At 35.5% G+C, this 19,101-nt stretch overlaps 2 long non-coding RNA genes across 2 annotated transcripts in view; both read right to left on the bottom strand.

The window, feature by feature from the left end:
- Nucleotides 1–510: 510 nt before the first annotated feature.
- Nucleotides 511–15,737, bottom strand: LOC128778256 (uncharacterized). The gene is made up of 2 exons (XR_008423723.1): nt 14,471–15,737; nt 511–788 (listed from the first exon to the last, which is right to left on the bottom strand). It is a non-coding gene; the product is annotated as an uncharacterized LOC128778256 (long non-coding RNA).
- Nucleotides 15,738–16,355: 618 nt separating this feature from the next.
- The window catches only part of LOC109274361 (uncharacterized), a 28,523-nt gene continuing 25,777 nt past the window's right edge, over nt 16,356–19,101 (bottom strand). The window contains exon 4 of the long non-coding RNA XR_002083569.2: nt 16,356–16,409. This is a non-coding gene — a long non-coding RNA (uncharacterized LOC109274361). The remainder of the gene's footprint in view (nt 16,410–19,101) is intronic.

Below are 19,101 nucleotides of genomic sequence, written 5' to 3'. Positions count from 1 at the left end.
TGGAGATAGTAATCACTAAGTAGTTATACATGGACCCTCTGGGAAGAAACAAATCTGGCAAGAATCTATATGCCAATTTGATTGTGTATTATTTAAAAATATTTAATTATTTTTAACTTCTGTAACAATAAAGAAATCTCTCTTTTTCAAAATACAATATTTCTGAAATTTGTGTACATATTACCTGTCTCAAGTGGGATAATTTTTTTGTTTGTCTTTTGTTGTTGTTGTTGTTGTTTTTACCAAATATAATGATGAATAAAATATGTATTCACCTGGTAGTCACCACATTTATTTACTTTGATAAACATTCTTCATTTACTCTAGTGGGAGGTACTGTTGTCACATGGCAAAATGTGCTTCTGTATAATTCCACAACAGGGAGCAGTTATGAGCAGAGAACAATAATCCAATCTATCATAAGATCCAGCTCCCAAAATGTATTTTCCTAAATAAAGGAAGGGGTGCTACCTAAAAGCAACTTTTTCATATCAATCACTAACATAATAATTTTGACACTTTTTTAAAGTTTGCTTATTTATTTTGAGAGAGCACACAAGCAAGGGAGGGGCAGAGAGAGAGAACTGTGCAGGACCTGCACAGTTGGCACAGAGTGCAATGGAGGGCTGGAAGTCACAAACCTCAAGATCATGATCCCAGCTGAAACCAAGAGTCCGACGCTTAACCGACTGAGCCACCCAGGTGCCCCAGTTTTGGCACTTTTTAACATAATGTAACATTTGAACTGCAAATACAAGACTTGGTTCCGATTGGTGAGGCCTGGGGATCTGCATGGAAATAACGACAAAGAATGAGTGACATAAACCTTCCTGTTACATATTATTATATGAATCAAAATTCCAAAATATGTGAAGAAAACTAATGCTAAAATGGATAGCAAACGAAATCAACATTTTTAAAAGTTCACTCCAAATCAATTAATAATAAAACAATCTAAAACAGTTTTATAAGAAATATATTTATGATTCTTAAAAAGCTGAAAAACAGCAATGTACAGAGAATGAAAATAATAAAAATAGGTAGAATTGACACAAGAAGCAATTGGGTGCCCTGAAAATGAAATATAGAACCACTGAAAGTCACCACACTACTGAATGACTGCAGAGTAGTCCTGAGGAACTCCCGGGGATGCAGGATTAAGAGATAAAGACGTTAAATATGTGACAACAGTCCAAGAAATGGAGGGTAGGTTTAGATGTGTCAATGTAGCTCTGAGAGGAGTTCCAGAGGAAAATAGTAGGGGAAAAGGCGGAAAAGAAACGTTTGAAAAGAAAATGGTTGACACATTTTTGCAGAGTTGAAGACATGTAACTTCAGGCTGAAAGTGATCACTGAAAGCACAAAGCAAGGTATAGATGATAAAGAAATAAATATCAATGGGTAAATTCTTTGTGAAGCAAAACATGGGTGGTAAAGAGAGAAGAAAAACCCACAACAAAAAACAATTATCAACAAAAGAACCATCAACCCAGAATCTGACACTCAATTAACCTATCACCTAAAAAAGTAAGTAAAATGAAGACATTTTTCCCCCTAAGGTTTGCTGTGGAGTTTATTGATCCTCATATATGAGAAACCTATATTAAGCTCTATCCAAATACATAGTTTCACCACTGTACCTTTAAGAGCTTTAAGAGTATATCAGAACATAAGGTGAAATAGCAAAAAAACTCCTAAAAGACATTTTCAGATACACAAAGATAAGGAGTGCTTTACAATCCACAGCCCGTACTGCAAGGGCTATTGTAGAAACATGCTGTATAACCACAATTTCATATCATTTAAGAACTTACAAGTGACTCAGCATTCGCTATTTTATTCAAATTCTCAACAATCAGAACCAGTATTATTTATGTCATCTTCAGCAAATAATAAAATTTAAGGTACAGGAATGAAAACTAACAGGCTCGAATTCATACAATAGTACTAGCACTCTAACACAACATTTGTGAATTCAATTCTCATGTGATTTACAATATATTTTTTAAAAATGCCCGTCACACAGATGTGACCTACCAGATAAAAGGAAGGATTCTGGAATTGTTATCCATCGCTAAGAACAAGTCCTGCAAATATAAGTTACTGTATATCATCTACTGTCAGAGAGGAATGAGTTGCTAGGATTTTCCTAACCTATATGTCTAGAGAACCCGAGTAGAAATTTACAATTCCATAAGGACTATTTTCTAAGGATTTGACATGGCCATGTGTGTGTAACTATTTATTGTATTTCCTTATTATTTATTTTGTTGACTTCATTTGGTTCATTATTAATTGGACAGCTGCAATGACCTTTGGAGAGTTTTATTTGCCTTGCTGATAGAGTCACCATTCAGCTCACATCTTATTCTAGGTAACTGATAAAGGATTTACGTATCATTTAAAAAATGTAAAAATAGGGCGCCTGGGTGGCTCAGTTGGTTAAGCATTCGACTCTTGGTTTCACCTCAGGTCATGATCTCACGGTTCATGAGACTGAGCCCCACATCAGGCTCTGCGCTGAGAGTGTGGAACCTGCTTGAGATTCTCTGTCTCCCTCTTTCTCTCTGCCCCTCTCCTACATGCTCTCTCTCTTTTTCTCTCTCTCAAAAATACATAAATAAATATTAAAAAAATAAATATACAAAAATAGGATCCAGAGAATTCCTTATGGAGACCATAAGACTATAGGCTTTTACGTGTTTAAAGAAGATAACACAGAGATTAATTTTCACAGTTCTGCATAAACTCACACATTTTTTTTCTAGGTATTTATTTCTGGACAATAGGAAATTTACATAATTGGCCGCATGCTTTAAAATAATCAATTACTCAAAACATAAACATAGAATAAAATAAATTAAAATAATAATTCAGACCTCATGCTATGGATATGGAAAGTGACTAGTTGATGCCCATTATTGTTATTATAAAATATAAATCTATTTCCCCAAAACACAAGAGAATTTACCACTGGTTGTTTTAGGGTGTGGCATGAGCTAGTTAGTAATATTTTTGGCTTTGATACACCTCTGAGAGAAGTGTACTAAAAATTTGAACTGTTCCCATTGGTGGTACGTGTTACTCAGAGTGCATGTAGTAAGTGAGGATTGTGTCATCATGGAGAGGAAAACTAATTATTTCCAGTGCCCTCACCCAAATTTAAGTGTGCTAAAATATACCTGCTGGATTTTAATAGGGCTGGTATTTACAAAGCTCTCTGTGGTTATGTGGTCATGTCTATAAAAGAATATAAAATTTATTGAAGTTAGTTAAGTTACTAACCTGCAAAATGAAAGAGAGCCAATGACCTCAACATTGGCAGTTTCCAACTAATGAAAATGGAATATGTGATTTCTAAATGTCAATACACATTTAAGAGGCAGGATAAATATAATTGGTAATAGCCTACAGGTTCCTGCAGGTCAAGACTGTGGAATCAGATATGCCTATAGTTAGGGGACAAAAACCAACAGAATTCGGGAGTGTAGAGAGTTAAGCCAGAGAAGTCTCTAAATTTCTAGCACGAAGCTAAGCAATCAGATAGTCAGAGAGAGACTGACAAGTAAAGAAGACTGAAATGGACTCTGGACAATATTGGGAGAACACAATCTTGATCCTGGCAGAACTCTTATTTGTCCTTCATGGTATGACCCATGGGAAGACCTCAAGATGTAATAATAATCAAAAAAATAAAAGCAATAGTTAACAATTAATGACCTTTAGCAGGTACGAGACACATATATCATGTAATTCTCCTAACGTAATGAATAGGAGGCTATGATTAAACACTTTTTTATACTGCCCTCTTTACTTCACCAGGCATTCACCCTATCTCTGTGTCTGATATCAGATCCTACTATATGTCCATTCTCCTCTGTTTCTATAAAGATTGACTTTTCTTTTGATTAGTGTCAGCATAGTAAATTTTCCTCCATCCATTTGCTTTTAATCTATATGTGTCTTTACAATTAAAGTGGATTTCTTATAGACCACAGATAGCTGGGTCATGTTTTTTGATCCATTCTGACAATCTCTGTCTTTTGACTGATGCATTTAGACCATCCATCTTCTAAGTGATTATTGACATGGTTGCAGTAATAGCTACCATATTTGTTACTGTTGTCTATTTGTTGCTCTTGATCTTTCTTCTTGTTTTTGTCTTCCAATCTTTTTCTACCTTTTGTGGTTTTAACTGAGCATTTTATATGATTCTATATTCTCTTCTTTCTTGGCATATTGATTTTATTCCTTTTTTTTTTTTTTTACCTTTTTCCAGTGGTTGCTAGAGTTTGCCATATTCACTTACAGCTGATCCAAGTCCACTTTCAAATGACACTATATCATTTCATGGGTAATATGAATACTTTACAATAGCAAAAATAATCTTAATTCCTCCTTTCCATCACTTGGTTCATTACTTTAATTAATTTCATTTATATGTAATTGTATATATGTATATATAAAAGTATATACAGTACTTACATATATAGTATATATATATATATATACATAAGCATAGCAATCAAATAAATTGTTGGTTATTATTATTTTGAACAAACTGTTATGTGTTAGATGAGAGTAAGAACAATTTTTTAATTTTTCCTTCACTTATTCCTTCTTTGATGCTCTTCATTGGTTTACACAAATCTGAGTTTCTGGTGTATATTTTTGTTTCCTCTAAATAGCTTTTAACATTTTCTAGAAGACATATCTACTGGCAATAAATTCCTCCAATTTTTGTTTGTCTGAGAAATTCTTTATTTCCCTTTCACTTTGCAGGATAGTTTTCTAGGTTACAGAATTCTAGGGTGGTGTTTTTTTTTTTCCTCAAAACTTTAATTATTTGACCTCATTCCCATCTTGCTTGTATGGTTTCTGAGAAATTGAATGTAATTGTTATCTTTGTTCCTCTATAGGTGTGGTGTTTTTCCTCTGGTTTCTTTCAGGATTTTTCCTTATCTTTGATTTTCTATAATTTGAAAATGATATGCCTGGGTGTAGGTTTTTTGGGTGGAGGCATTTATTTTGCTTGGTGTTCTCAGAGCTTTCTGCATCAGTAGTTTGGTTTCTGACATTATTTTGGGGAAATTCCCAGTCATTATTTTTTTCAAATATTTCTCTTCTCTCTTTATTCTCCTTTGGTATTCTCATTATGTATATGTTACACCTTTTGCAATTGTCCCACAGTCCTTAGATATTTTGGTTTTCTTTCCCCAGTCTTTGTTCTCTTTGCTTTTTAATTTTCAGGGTTTCTACTGATATCTTCTCTAGCTTAAAGATTTTTTGTTTCCCTTCCCTTATGTTCATCTGTTTTGTCTCTTAAAGTCCTCATATGAGTGAATTCATGTGATTTTTGTCTTTCTCTGACTAATTTCACTTAGCATAATATCCTCCAGTTCCATACACGTAGTTGCAAATGGCAAGATTTCATTCTTTTTGACTGCCAAGTAATACTCCATTATATATATATATGTGTCTGTATATATATATATATGTGTGTGTATATATATGTGTATATATATATATATATATATATACATATATATACACACACACCACATTTTCTTTATCCATTCATCCATCGATGGACATTTGGGCTCTTTCCATACTTTGGCTATTGCTGATAGTGCTGCTATAAACATGGGTGTGCATGTGTCCCTTCGAAACATCACACCTGTATCCTGTGGATAAATGCCTAGTAGTGCAATTGCTGGGTCATAGGGTAGTTCTATTTTTAGTTTTTTGAGGAACCTCCATACTGTTGCAGAGTAGCTGCACCAGCTTGCATTCCCTCCCACCAACAATGCAAAAGAGATCCTCTTTCTTAGCATCCTCGCCAACATCTGTTGTTGCCTGAGTTGTTAATGTTAGCCATTCTGACAGGTGTAAGGTGATATCTCATTGTGGTTTTGATTTGTATTTCCCTGATGATGAGTGATGTTGAGCATTTTTTCATGTGTTCTTTGGCCATCTGGATGTCTTCTTTGGAGAAGTGTCTATTCATGTCTTTTGCCCATTTCTTCACTGGATTATTCGTTTTTTTGGTGTTGAGTTTGATAAGTTCTTTATAGATTTTGGATACTAACCCTTTATCTGATATGTCATTTGCAAATATCTTCTCCCATTCTGTCTCTTGCCTTTTAGTTTTGCTGATTGTTTCCTTCGCTGTGCAGAAGCTTTTTATTTTGATGAGGTCCCAGTAGTTCAGTTTTGCTTTTGTTTCCCTTGCCTCTGGAGACGTGTTGAGTAAGAAGTTGCTGCAGCTGAGGTCAAAGAGGTTTCTGCCTGCTTTCTCCTCGAGGATTTTGATGGCGTCCTGTCTTACATTTAGGTCTTTCATCCATTTTGAGTTTATTTTTGGATATGGTGTAAGAAAGTGGTCCAGGTTCATTCTTCTGCATGTCACTGTCCAGTTTTCCCAGCACCACTTGCTGAAGAGACTGTCTTTATTCTATTGGATATTCTTTCCTGCTTTGTCAAAGATTAGTTGCCCCTACGTTTGTGGGTCCACTTCTGGGTTCTCTATTCTGTTCCATTGATCTGAGTGTCTGTTCTTGTGGCAGTACCATACTGTCTTGATGATTACAAATTTGTAGTACAGCTTGAAGTCTGGGATTGTGATGCCTCCTGCTTTAGTTTTCTTTTTCAAGATCGCTTTGGCTATTTGGGGTCTTTTCTGGTTCCATACAAATTTTAGGATTATTTGTTCTAGCTCTGTGAGGAATGCTGGTGTTATTTTGATAGGGATTGTATTGAATATGCAGATTGCTTTGGGTAGTATCGACATTTTAACAATATTTGTTCTTCCTATCCAGGAGCATGGAATCTTTTTCCATTTTTTTGTGTCTTCTTCAGTTTCTCTCATAAGCTTTCTATAGTTTTCAGTGTATAGATTTTTCACATCTTTGGTTAGATATATTCCTAGGTATTTTATGTTTTTTTGTGCAACTGTAAATGGGATCGGTTCCTTGATTTCTCTGTCGCTTCATTGTTGGTGTATAGGAATGCAACCGATTTCTGTGCATTGATTTTATATCCTGCATCTTTGCTGAATTCATGAATCAATTCTAGCAGTTTTTTGGTGGAATCTTTAGGGTTTTCCATATAGAGTATCATGTCATCTGCAAAGACTGGAAAGTTTGACCTCCTCTTGGCCGATTTGGATGCCTTTTATTTCTTTGTGTTGTCTGATTGCAGAGGCTAAGACTTCCAATACTATGTTGAATAACAGTGGTGAGAATGGACATCCCTGTCTTGTTTCTGACCTTAGGGGGGAAAGCTCTCAGTTTTTCCCCATTGAGGATGATATTAGCATTGGGTCATTCGTATATGGGTTATATGATCGCAAGCTATGCTCCTTCTATCCCTACTTTCTTGAGGGTTTTTATCAAGAAAGGCTGCTGTATTTTGTCAAATGCTTTCTCTGCATCTATTGAGAGGATCATATGGTTCTTGTCCTTTCTTTTATTGATGTGATGAATCATGTTAATTGTTTTGCGGATATTGAACCAGCCCTGCATCCCAGGTATAAATCCCGCTTGGTGGTAGTGAATAATTTTTTTAATGTATTGTTGGATCTGGTTGGCTAATATCTTGTTGAGGATTTTTGCATCCATGTTCATCAGGGAAATTGGTCTATAGTTCTCCTTTTTAGTGTGGTCTCTGCCTGGTTTTGGAATCAAGATAATGCTGGCTTCAAAGAAAGAGTTTGGATGTTTTCCTTCCATTTCTATTTTTTTGGAACAGTTTCAAAAGAATACATGTTAACTCTTCCTTAAATGTTTGGTAGAATTCCCCTGAAAGCCATCTGGCCCTGGACTCTTGTTTTTTGGGAGATTTTTGATTACTAATTCGATTTCCTTACTGGTTATGGGTCTGTTCAAATTTTCTATTTCTTCCTGTTTCAGTTTTGGTAGTGTATATGTTTCTAGGAATTTGTCCATTTCTTCCAGATTACCCATTTTATTGACATATAATTGCTCGTAATATTCTCTTATTATTGTTTTTGTTTCTGTTGTGTTGGTTGTGATCTCTTCTCTTTCATTCTTGATTTTATTTATTTGGGTCCTTTCCTTTTTGTTTTTGATCAAACTTGCTAGTGGTTTGTCAATTTTGTTAATCCTTTCAAAGAACCAGCTTCTGGTTTCCATGATCTGTTCTACTGTTTTTTTGGTTTTGATAGCATTAATTTCTGCTCTAATCTTTATTATTTCCTGTCTTCTGAAGTTTTATTTGCTGTTATTTTTCCAGCTCCTTAAGGCATAAAGTTAGGTTGTGTATCTGAGATCTTTCTTCCTTCTTTAGGAAGGCCTGGATTGCTATATACTTTCCTCTTATGACCGCCTTTGCTGTGTCCCAGAGGTTTTGGGTTGTGGTGTTATAATTTTCATTGACTTCCACATACTTTTTAATTTCCTCTTTAACTGCTTGGTTAGCCCATTCATTCTTTAGTAGGATGTTCTTCAGTGTCCAAGTATTTGTTACCTTTCCAAATTTTTTCTTGTGGTTGATTTCAGCGTTGTGGTCTGAAAATATGCACGGTATGATCTCGATCTTTTTGTACTTACTTAGGGCTGATTTGTGTCCCAATATATGGTCTATACTGGAGAACGTTCCACGTGCACTGGAGAAGAATGTATATTCTGCTTTAGGATGAAATGTTTTGAATATATCTGTTAAGTCCGTCTGGTCCAGTGTGTCATTCAAAGCCATTGTTTCCTTGCTGGTTTTTTATTAGATGATCTGTCCATTGCTGTGAGTGGGGTGTTGAAGTCTCCTACTATTATGGTATTACTATCGATGAGTTTCTTTATGTTGGTGATTAATTGATTTATATATTTGGGTGTTTTCACATTTGGTGCATAAATGTTTACAATTGTTAGGTCTTGGTGGATAGACCCCTTGGTTATGATATAATGCCCTTCTGCATCTCTTGATACAGTCTTTATTTTAAAGTCTAGATTGTCTGATATAAGTATGGCTATTCTGGCTTTCTTTTGTTGACCATTAGCATGATAGATGGTTCTCTATCTCCTTATTTTCAATCTGAAGGTGTCTTTAGGTCTAAAGTGGGTCTCTTTAAACAGCAAATAGATGGATCTTTTTTTCTTATCCATTCTCTTACCCTATGTCTTTTGATTGGAGCATTGAGTCCATTGACGTTTAGAGTGAGTACTGAAAGAGATGAATTTATTGTCCTTATGATGCTTGTAGTGTTGGAGTTTCTGGTGGTATTCTCTGTTCCTTTCTAATCTTTGTTGCTTTTTAAAATATATTGAAATATATATATGTACATATATATATTTTTTCATCTTTTCTCCGCTCAGAGAGTTCCCCTTAAAATTTCTTGTAGGGCTGGGTTAGTGGTTACAAACTCCTTTAATTTTTGTTTGTCTGGGAAACTTTTTATCTCTCCTTCTATTTTGAATGACAGCCTTGCTGGATGAAGAATTCTTGGCTGCATATTTTTCTGATTCAGCACACTGAATATATACTGCCACTCCTTTCTGGCCTGTCAAGTTTCTGTGGATAGGTCTGGGGCAAACCTGATCTCTCTTCCTTTGTAGGTTAGGGACTTTTTTTCCCTTGCTGCTTTCATGATTCTCTCCTTGCCTGAGTATTTTGTGAATTTGACTATTATATGCCTTGTTGATGGTCGGTTTTTGTTGAATCTAATGGGGGTCCTCTGTGCTTTCTAGATTTTGATGTTTGTGTATTTCCCCGAGGTATGAAAGTTTTCTGCTATGATTTTCTCACATAACCTTTCTACGTCTATTTCTCTCTCTTCTTCTTGTGGGACCCCTATGATTCTGATGTTCCTTTTTAATGAGTCACTGATTTTTCTCATCCTTAAATCGTGCTCTTTTGCCTTAATCTCCCTCTTTTTTTCTGCTTCATTATTCTCTATAAGTTTGTCCTGTATATGCTGATTCTCTGTTCTGCCTCATCCATCCTTGCCGCCACAGCATACATCCATGATTGCAGCTCAGTCATAGCATTTTTAATTTCATTCTATTTTTTACTTCTTTTATCTCTGAAGAAAGGGATTCTAATCTATTTTCGACTCCAGCCAGTATTCTTATTATCGTGATTGTAAATTCTGGTTCAGACATCTTGCTTGTATCTGTGTTGGTTAAATCCTGTGTTGGCTGTCCTTTCTTCATGCTCTCTCTTTTGGGGTGAATTCCTTCGTTTTGTCATATTGAAGGGAGAAAAGGAATTAATGAGGTAGAAAAATTGAAAAAAAATTAAATATAAAAAAATGTTAAAATTAAAAATTAAACACACACACAAATCGAATAAATGATGCTAGATCCTAGGTGTGTTTGGTCTGGGTGTTGAAAGTGGTTTGACAGATTAGAGAAAAAAGGGGGGGAAAGAAAAAAAGGAAATTGTTTGAGAATTTGAAGAAATGAATAAACTGAAGTAGACTAAAATGAGATGATGGGGGTAAAAAAGAATTTGAAAAATATACACAAAAGTAAAGAATATAGTAGAAAAATGAAAGAAAAATATTTTTAATAAAAATTAAAAATAAATATGATTTTTTTCTTTTTCTGTATTCAAGAAAAAAGAAAAGAAACAAAAAGAGAAAAAAGATAAAAAAGGAAAGAAAAAAAAGGAAATCATTTGAAAATTTGAAAAAGTGAATACACTGTACTAGACTAAAAATGAAGTAAAATATAACTTGAAAAAATTTACATAAAAGCAAAAACTATAGTAAAAAAATTAAATAAAATATTTTTAATAGAAATTGAAAGTAAAAATGACGTTTTTCTCTTTCTTCATTCAAGAAAAAGAAAAAAAGCAAAAGAAAAAATAAAAAGAAAGAAAAATAAATAAAAAGGAAATTGTTTGAAAATTTGAAAAGGTGAATACACTGAAGTAGACTAAAATAAAATGATGGAAGTAAAATATATTTTGAAAAAATTTACACGAATTAAAAAATATAGTAATAAAAATTAAAGGAAAATATTTTTAATAAAAATTGAAAATAAAAATGAATTTTTTCTCTTTCTGTATTCAAGAAAAAGAAAAGAAATGTAAAAGAGAAAAAGAAAAAAGAAAGAAAGAAAAAGCAAATTGAATAGATGAACCTGCTAACAGATTGAAGTAGGACTGAAATTACTTCGTTTTCCCCTAGAAGTCAGTCTATGTAGCACTTTATAGTCCATAAACTAAGCCGGCGGTGAGACTTGTGTTCTTGAAGAGCGAAGTTGGCCCAGTTGGGCGGGGCTCAATGTAATAGCACTGCTTTCCACTAGATGGCGCTGCTAGCCTACTGGGGTGGATTGTTGCGGCGCTGGTAGGTGCGCATGCGTATGCGCGGGAGCGGTGAAAAATGGCGCCACCCGGCCATCCAGTCTGTTCTCCCAGATCAGCAATCGCGCACCCGTCCTTTGTCTTCAGCTTTCGTCCATTCCCTGCTTTTTCACTCTCCGTGACCAGGCCCCAGGCAGTACCTCTGTCCCAAGTTTTGCCTCAGATGGGACTGTTTTCCCCAGCCCCTTACTTCTGAAGGGCTGCGGCTTTGACCCGTTCCGCCCCTCTGCGGGAGGGTCTTACCTAGCAATGGATGAATGAGCAATGGCCAAATGTCGGCTGCACCCAGGAACGCTTGCTGGACCCTGCTGCTGCCGGTGCCCCTAGACTGCGGCCAGGTGCCAGCCCGCCCCAGAAAAAGTTCGCGAGTTAGTGTAGCAGCAGCATTTCAGGGATTATGGAAAATCACAACACACATCTGACACCAGGCTTCACCCTCAACGACCTTGCACCAGCACCAGCGAATGTGGCCGTTTTCTGGGGTCTGCTGGGACTAGGTGGCTTCAACAGTCTCTACTGAATGTCCTTCCAGCAGTGGAACTGCTTTTTCCTATGTGGCCTGAGAACCTCCTGGACCCCACTCTGTTCCTGGGGATTCGCCCTTCCCACCAGAGCATCGCCAGGTATCAAGCTGCAGAGTTGGAGCCTTTGCGCTCCCCTTGTTTATAGTCGTAATGGAATTTAAACCCTCTCCTTTCTCCTTTCTCCCTTTCTAGTTTAGGCCCTGCGGCTGTTTCCAACTTTCCACTTTCTCTCCAGCTGCTCTTGGGGAGGGGTGCTATTCCCGTATTCTCCCCCCCTCCCCAGTCTCCGTCCTCTCTCTGCCCGCAAAAGTGGTTCCCTACCCTCAGCGGCTTCTTGCTCCCCAAATTCACTTCTCCGCACCATGTACCTGCTGAATTCTGTGGTTCAGGTTGTGCCGATTGTTGTGTTAATCCTCCAATCAGTTTTCTAGGTGTGTAGGATGGTTTAGTGTTGGTCTGGCTGTATTTCATGGACACGAGAGGCAAAAAACTTCTGTGCTGTTCTGCCATCTTGGCTCCTCCCCAAATATATCTTATTAATACAAATTTGTGACATGTTCTGAAAACTGCCTTCCTAACATACGCTTCTGCAGGTTTTATTTGATGTGGAAAGGTATCCAGGCAAAGATACCAAATTCCCCACCTCTCTTGCTGCTAAAGACGGCCTTAATTCTTTCCCTAAAGGCAAAACAATGAGGGTTTCTGAGTAAGTTTTTGCTCTCCTGTTACAGGTGCTATATATTATTTGCTTCTTTTTCATACTGGAATGTGGTCATGAGATAGAGGTGAAGGAGTCGTATCTAGATCATAGTGATCAAAACCGCATGGAAGGGGTGGATGATTAGAAGATTTTGATCCTAATGACAACCTGGAATAGCGAGTGATACCAGTCTTGATGGGCTCAGTGTCAGATTCCTCTTTTCTTTATTTGTTTTCAATTAAAAAAATAGCTTTATTGAGATATAATTTACATGCCGTACAATTCACTCATTTACAATATACAATTCAAGGGTTTTTTCTTTTAGTATATTCACTGATATGTGTAATCATTACCACCACTATCAGTCAATTTCAGAACATTTTCCCGACTTCAGAAGAAACCTTGTACCCGTTAGCTGTTACTCCCTCATCCCCCAGCCCTAGGCAACCGGTATAGATTTCACTATTCTGGACTTTCCTATGAATGGAATCCTATGATATTTGGTCTTTTGCGATTGACCTCTTTCAGTTAGCAACGTGTGTTCAAGGTTGATCCATGTTTTATCATGTATCACTATTGTGTTCCTTTTTGTGGACAAATACTCCCACTGTACAGATATACTGCATTTTGTTTTTTTCATTTTTAGTTGATAGCAGTTGTGATGTTTCTACCTTTTAGCTTTTATAAATGATGCTGCTATGAACACTGGTGAACAGGCTTTTTTTGTGTGTGTGTGTGGACATGTGTTTTCATCTTTCTTGGGTATATAACTAGGAGTAGAATTACTGGTCATATGGTAATCCTATATTTAATGATTAAAGAACTGCCAGATTATGTCCTAAAATTAGCTAAATTCCTAAAAAGAAAGTTTGATAAATTTCAAAAAACATTTTGAAATACTTATTTTCCCTATGTTTAGGAAATTCTACCAACTCTTTGTTCACTGTAACTTATAAAATAAAATGTTGCAGATTTACAACATTAGCCAATGAAAGAGATGAATAATTCACATCATGATACTTTGTCATACCCCATTCAGAAAGAATCCATTATGTAACAACTTAAAATTTTAGAAAGAAAAAAAAAAACCCCTAGGCATTATAATTTAAAAGATTTACCCCTGGCTTTCCTTAAAGAGCAAACTTTTTTTCAAACTTTAGTTTAGAAAATAAACTTGAAACTTTGTTATTAAACACTTTTTTCAGAAAAATGTTAGTTGAATGAGAAAAAGATAGGGATGAGCCCTTTTATTTATATCTGCCTGGTTGGTAAAGCATGATACTGAAAAAGAGGGTGAGAAGAAAATGAAAGCACAGCTTTCTGTGGGTAATCCTTGCTCAGGTGAATCACAGTTGGCTCAGACCCACTGAAGGGACTGTTTTAGAAATGTACTCTGTCTGTAATTTTATGGCTAGTCCTTAAGGTATAGAATATGTTCCATATTACTTATTATCATAGTGTGCCAAACTAATGGATTAAAAATAGTTTATGTTGGAACTTAAAAAAAAAAAAAAAGATCTTTGCCAAGTGGAAGAAGTGGAATCAGACAGACATGCCCGAGCGGTAAGGAATAGAAACATCTATCACTGGTTCTGTCACTATATTCTGTGCAGGATATATAGCAGATTGGATATAGGTCATAACTTATAACAGATGCTAATGTATAAGATACATATTCAATATTTATAAACCTTTTACCTATAAAAAATATTTTGCTGATTACAATATGTTAACAATAGATATCTTCTAATAATTTTATAAGGAGGAATATTTTAAAAAGTAATTAATTCATGAACTAAAGAAATTCTAATAGAGGTAAATAGATATATGCCCAGGAATCTGCACTGAGGACCCCCACTCTCGTTCACAGCCCAGACTGAGATCCACTAATGTACCTGAGATCTACCAACTACTAACATACCTGAAGAGGAGTGCCTGGTCCTGCTGTTCCCCTCTGGACCAATGGATAATGCCATTCACTGTCAGATAGGCACACAGGCTTCTCATTTATATTTGATTATTGTAAATATGATGCATTTCTCTAAGTGCAAATAAAGATAAACAAGTAAAGTCATGTATGTCAATGAAACTTTAGAAATGGGTAATGGATAAAAGTAAAATAAATATTTGCAAATGTGACAGAATTTGATAGACTTTGATCATGAGGCCAGGCAGATACTAAGCCAAAAACGTATAGCATCTTAGATATATTTTTTTCTAACTACTCATATCCAAATGGCACCCATTGGTTTTGTTTCTTCACTGCATCTGAGTTTACTACCAAAACTACGGCACTCCTACCTATGTTACTGAAACATCTTTTGTTATAATTTTATGTATAACATGTATTTGATAAGGGAGACGGATTACATGAGGTAAAATAAAGTTTTTCTCAATATTTCCTCAAATCCCCAGATTCCTTCTGGAGATAACAATTAATTTAGTTTTGTTTTGGATCCTTCAAAAGTGTTTCATGCAAAAACAAACATAAGTTATCTTAAACACATAAAAGCACACTGACATATATTTTTATTGTTATAAAGCTTGCAGCATATTCTCTATAATGTTCTACAATTTACATATCCCACTTAACAATATCTTAGAGATAATTCCATGATAGTTCCCATAAAAACAATATTTGCTTTCCTGGCAGCATAGTATTCTCCTATATGAGTGTACAATGACATATTTGATACATTAAGCAATGTATTCTTATTTTATTTTACATATACATAATGCAATAAATGTTCCTTACTAATGGATATTTGATACGTTTCCACATATCTTGGTTATTATCAGTAAACATGCTCTCCAGTATATATTCATATTCATATAACCCTGGACACTTGAAGAGTAAAATGAATTGTTGGAAGTAGTTATATATATTTTATTCTTTGATTGATATTGACAAAATGATATCCAAACACTTATATCAGTTTACTCTCCCAGCAAAAATATATCGAGGGGCTTGTTTTTTTCTTCCTCCTTTTAACAACTTTTTTTAATTTTACCACTGTGACAGGTGAAAAATAACAACTTATAGCTTAATTTTCAATTTCTCTTATTACAAGTGAGGTTACATATGTTTTTGCAAGTTTAACATGATTTTTTTTCCTTTTAGGTATAATATTTCTAGGTATAATATTTATGTCACGTTGCACATTTTTAATTACGTTGTTCAGCTTTTCTTGCTGATTTTTAGGGGCTTTTATTTTATTTATTTTTTATTTTTTATTTAAATTTTTTTAACGTTTATTTATTTTTGAGAGAGAGAGAGACAGAGCATGAACGGGGGAGGGTCAGAGAGAGGGAGACACAGAATCTGAAACAGGCTCCAGGCTCTGAGCTGTCAGCACAGAGCCCGACGCGGGGCTCGAACTCACGGACCGCGAGATCATGACCTGAGCTGAAGTCGGCGGCTTAACCAACTGAGCCACCCAAGCGCCCCTAGGGGCTTTTAAATATGAGTAAAGTAGACTTTGTTTTCTTTCATATGTGTCTGTTTAGCTTTTGGCTTTGTTTCTGGTGTTCGGCCAACCATCTTTGTTATGAATTCATACTTACACTTCTTAAATTTTTTTTTTTTAACGTTTATTTATTTTTGAGACAGAGAGAGACAGAGCATGAATGGGGGAGGGTCAGAGAGAGAGGGAGACACAGAATCCGAAACAGGCTCCAGGCTCTGAGCAGTCAGCACAGAGCCCGACGCGGGGCTCGAACTCACATACCGTGAGATCGTGAGCTGAGCCGAAGTCGGACGCTTAACCAACTGAGCCACCCAGGCGCCCCGTACACTTCTTGATCTCTAGGACTGTGTCGGTGTCCTTGACATTCGTCTCTGCCTGCGCCCAGCACGTTGTCTGGACATAGAAGACATTATATGAATATCTGTTGAAAAAACTGTCAAAGTGTAAAGATGTTTATACTTCTTAATCCAAAATCTGTTTCTACTCAGTTTCTATCACCTTGTAAACTTTTTAAAGAGAGAATCATTTCTTCCCAGTCTTATTTCCTGTTTTTCCAATATACTTTAGATTGAAATTACAATGAAACTGTGAAACAGTTTGTGCAAAGCTTACATGTTTAAATGCTGAAAATTACATTATATTGTAAATAATAATGTCAGGGTGTCTGGGTGGCTCACCCAGTTGAGTGCCCCACTCTTGATTTCAGCTCAAGTCATTATTCCAGGGTCATGCGATTGAGGTTGGCATTGGGTCCTGCACTGCGTATGGAATCTGCTTAGGATTCTCTCTCTCTCTCTCTCTCCCTCTGCCTTTCTCTCCAACTCACATGAGGGTGCTCTCTCTAAAATAAAATAAATGAATAATGTCTATATTTTGTAATCACAAGTTATTTGAATCATTTGTGGCTCAGCCAGAAAATAGTTGAAATTACTTTAGTATCTGACTAAAGAACTAACTTGTAATTTATTATAACAACTTATGAATTTAAAACATCCTATGTGATTCAAAATGGATTAAAATTGATTTAAAGCAATTATTGCTATTAGATAATTATTTCAAATCATTAGCATGCATTAAACACACCACTTTTTATTATAATCTCAAAAAAAATTAGGACCTTGAAAAGGCATTTATGTGTTTCTTCAACCTCAAATTTTGCCATTAAAAAAAAATCAAGCAATGATTTCATCATTCATATACTGAGTTAATGAGACAAAAAGTGAATGCCACATGTGAAATGGTCCAATTATTTGCTCAGTAATCCAATATTTTCTGCATCATTAATTTTTCCACTTTTTATTTAGCGACTCTAAGGATGTTCAAGATAAGGAAAATTTATGTTGATTAATAATGCGTCAAAGCAATTTTATATTTTAAGTTTATGGGTTACGATTAATAAATTGTCAGTGTAGCTCATATACTTTATTTAATCCTAGAAGCCATATATTCAAAATCAATCGAGAAGGGCTTTGGTTTTGTATTGGGATGTAGAAAGCTTAAAAGAGCATAGCTCCCATGCCAACAGTGACAAGTTGGATAATTTACCAATTCATAAATTTTCTTGAATCCATCAAAATACTGAGGTACAGGAAAATCAAGAAGTCTCAAGTCTAGGGAAATACAGGTGTCTCCAAAGAGACACAAGATGTAAGCACTGGTTAGAACACTGTTAAATATTTTAACAAACTTCTACATGGTGCTGTTGGATAGTATAACAATAGTATAGAATCCTTGGAGTTATAGACATAAGGGAAGATTGTACTTAATCTCAAACTTTTGTCCACTCCCATCTCTGGCTGCTTGGGAGAAAGACGTGGGTCAGGTGGGAAAATTAGAGATTGCCTCCTGTTTGATCAGGTGTTGGTGAAGAAAGTGGCAACAGTTATGCAAAAGACACAAAGCCCCTCTTAGATTATTATGGCCTTCCTCCACTTGGACAGAAGTCTTATCCCACTGAGGGAGGGGCAGAAAACCCTGTAACTTTCAGGAACATGTGGAAATCTATTGCAGCTTAGAGAAAGAAAGACGGAAAAAAAGGCCTTTGAAACCAAGACAAAGTCAGAATTTTAGAGGTTCTCTGCAACTGGTGGAGTGGTAGGGTCACTAAGAAAACCCCAACATCCCAGAGCAGAGTGGTTGCCTAAGACTGACACTAAAGCAGGACAAGAAAGAACCCTTTCACCACCACCAACCCCATCACCAGGTTGTCAAAAGATGTGTGATAACCAGAATCAGTGTACTGTTGAGAGAAGGGCAAGAACATGGAGAGACCTCTGATGAGTCAATATATAGAAAGTCTAAACCTAAAGGTGGAACAGTGGTGAAATCGTAACAACAAAACCCCAAATCACCTCATCCTTTAACTAAATTAACTCACACTGCCACATTAAGAACCTAGCATAAAAAGAGACATGTCTATTTTCAGACATCAACAATACATATCTCATTTTGTACTGTCTTACACACAAAGGCCAGCATTCAACAAAAATTGCAGAGCAATAAAGAAGAAAAACAATATACTGTTAAGATACACTGGAAGCAACTAGTGGACCTATGTTCATATAGGACCCAGATATTGGAACTATCAAACAGAAAATTTAAATTAACTATGATTAATGTACTTAAAAACTCTTGTTAAAAAAGTGGAAAACATGCATGTATTGTATCATAGAGAAAAAAAATATGAGAACAGCTTTTAAATTTTATTAGGATGAACTCTATAAAAAAATCAAAGGGAGATGCTTGATATAAGAAACACAGTAACTGAGATAAGAAAAATGTTTTTGACAGGCTTATTAATAGACTTAAGAGAGCCAAAAACAGAAGAATGAGTAAACATGAAAATAGTTCAATAGGAATTAACCATGCTAAATTATAATGAATTTTAAAAAAGAATAAAAAACCTTGAAAGAACTTGGGACAATATCAGTTTAATATTGCTATAATAGGAATCACAAAAGAGAAAAAGCGTGAAAGGAAAGTATTGTAAGTTAACGAGTGAGAATTTTCCAAAAATACTGAAAGACGTGAAACTACAGATCAAAAAATTCACAGAACACCAAGTGGAATAAAACAAATAAAACAC

The sequence above is a fragment of the Panthera pardus genome, unplaced genomic scaffold (assembly GCF_024362965.1).
Source record: "Panthera pardus isolate Hobbes unplaced genomic scaffold, ASM2436296v1 HiC_scaffold_10, whole genome shotgun sequence".
Taxonomy (NCBI): domain Eukaryota; kingdom Metazoa; phylum Chordata; class Mammalia; order Carnivora; family Felidae; genus Panthera; species Panthera pardus.
This window is presented reverse-complemented; position numbering and strand designations above follow the sequence as displayed.